This window comes from Fukomys damarensis, unplaced genomic scaffold, assembly GCF_012274545.1.
Source record: "Fukomys damarensis isolate Sample0158 unplaced genomic scaffold, DMR_v1.0_HiC HiC_scaffold_9, whole genome shotgun sequence".
NCBI classification, from domain to species: domain Eukaryota; kingdom Metazoa; phylum Chordata; class Mammalia; order Rodentia; family Bathyergidae; genus Fukomys; species Fukomys damarensis.
Window position 1 is genome coordinate 47,324,424 of NW_022900921.1, and position 2,683 is coordinate 47,327,106.

The following is a 2,683-nucleotide window of genomic DNA, read 5'->3' on the forward strand; positions in this document are numbered from 1 at the left end:
AAAAAAAAAAAAAAAAAAAAAAGCAAAGGTTTACACATTTGACTTTAAGATTAGCAGTCAACAGGAAGCCATATGATTAAAAATGAGACGGGAAAACAGCCACTACTAAATTAAATCTTTCCCACGGATTTCACAAGCTAACAAATGGGCACTAGGATTACAACCACTGCTCTAAACACAGAAACCCAGCCCCCTTTCCGCTCACCCTGCAAGCTTTGGTGGCTCAGACGGAACCTAGACCAACACACTTCCCTACTACGACACCCCGTGTATTTTGGAGAAATTTATACTATTATCTGGTTCTGAAAATATCTTTCGTTCTGCCATAGGATTATTTAAAGTTCTAGAGTACTTGGGATTTTTCAGATGTAGTCAAAATACAGTCATTGGATAGCTTTTAATCTATATTTTATATCAAAACTGCCTTAGAGTTTAAACTTTCTTTTCCATTCTAACTTTCTGTTCTACTAAAGGAATGAATACACTTGCAATTCCAGAGGAAGTCTACGTGGTGCCCCCTAAATTTCTCCGGGCTCCCTTGGGGACCAGAATTGTATCCCCTGCTAATAACTATGGCTGTGGGAGGTGTGGCCCCGGATGCAGAATCCATTTTTTTTTTTTTAATTGGGAAAGGAAAACGTTAAGTATTTTTGTATCCTCTCCTAACAGGAGTTAATGATGTTTATATAATAAAGAGAATTGTTCTAAGTTATCGCTGCCTAAAATCACTGTCCCTGCAGGGCCTGTGGGCGGATATTGTGTTTCAACTTCAACCGCGTTTCACAGACCTAAGGATCTGAGCGCAGCCTTTTGTACACATCTAAGCGCCGGGACAGAGATAGGCTTTCTGTCGGTTCCCCCGAGCCCCAGCCCGGCTCCTGTGAAGCTGTGCTCTTTATTTGCCAGCTTAGGGAAGGCGCTTTCAGGGCAGCCGTAAGGGAGGAGGGGCAGAAAGAGGCGTCCCCACCCCGTCCCGCCAGGAGGAAAAGCCGGGGTCGCGCTGCCGGGTGACCCCGGCCTCCCGGGTCCCAGCGGCGATGCACACTTTGGGGCTCGCTGTAGGGAGAGGGGAAGGAGACGAGGAGGGCTGTGCACAGGCGGGGCTGTACTGTGTTTATAAACACCCCCCCCACACACACACACACACAAACGACCGAGCTGTACGGGGCGCCCAGGGGCGCATCGTGGCTCTTCGGGGATTCCCTAGACCCAGACCTTCGGGATTCTTGATCGACTTCTGGGATGATTCTGTGTGTTCCTGTGCATTCTTCCCCCACGGGTGCGGACAGCCACCGACCCGCCCCAGGAAGAGCCAGGGGTGGCTGTACCGGGTTGGAGACGTCCCTGGGGCATGTGGTGGCCTCCCTCAGCGCCCGAAAAGGGAACAATCGGCCACCCCCTGTGTCCCCGAAGGAAAGAGCGGCCTGGTCCTGCAGCCTTGGGAGCGGGGGTCAAGGGCAGGGACAAAGGCAGGAGCGGGGTGCAGAGGGGTTGGCCTTTCTTGAGGGATAGTTTTGCTTTTAAAATCGAGTGTAGGGCAGATCTTGTCAGATGGAAACGAGATAGGTATGTCACTAGATGTGGGTGTTCCTTCTTAAGAAATGCCTTTGGAAATGTTTTTATTTTGAAGTGGAACAGCACCCAGCCCCCAAGAAAAACTGCATTCTTCTCCGTTTCAGAGAAATAAATGACTTACGGTTGCACTGTCTGATTCTGTTTAGTCTGTGTGGTCTTGCCCCTCTCTTCACCACACCCCCCAACTCCAAGAGGAGGAATAGTTTTAAATTATTTTTTTTAACCTGAAACACAACTGTGTGTGCCAAAATAGCACCAATAAATGTAGCTTTATTAGCTACATTTCTGGCATTAAAGGCCAATTCTAGAGTTTCCCTCAATCACTGCAGGGTTGGACAGCCAACTCCTCCTCCAATCACATGCACCCCTAACTCATGAAATTCAATTAAATGAGCCCAGAGCTGAATGCTACATGGGGCAACTGTTTGCTTCTGAGACAGTGTTCACTCCTTCTGCAGTTGGGGAGTTTTTTTCTTTAATTCTTTTTGTCATCAGAATGTGACCATATGGAGGACCCGCATCCTTGGGTACAAGGCAGGTGAAGAGACCTGGAGTCCTTCTCTACTGTCCAAGAGAGAAAGTCACACCAGCCTGGCCTGGAGGGGATTCTTGGGGTCCCTGACACTTCCTCTTCCAGTGTCTAAGTCACAGTGCACCTGGAACTGCACAGAGCCCAACTCTGTGAGAAGTGAGCAGGAATTGGCCATGGTCACCCTCCCTGGTCACCCTGTGGTGGCAGAGCGAGGGGTACTGGGTGCCAGGTTCCCAGAAACTCAGAAAAGGGAAATGGGCAGAGACGTTATCTCTTTCCCTGCACCCCTGCCCTCCCTACAAAAGTTGAGACAAGGAAGGCAGCTGCGGGTCACATGCCTTCTAGTTGGGTAGAGAGGGGACCTGACCACAAAACCCAGGGGTGGCCAGCAGGAAGGATGGGATATGAGGCAGTCCACAGTCTGAGAGGAGGGTAGGAAGGCAGCATGAGCGGTGACCACCTGGTGAAGGGCTGAACCAGAAGACATTTTGCTTGTTTGATCCACATCCTCTTTTATTTCACTCTGAAATCTAAAACTTAGGGCTGTCTGAAGCACGGTGACTCTTCAGCTCCATT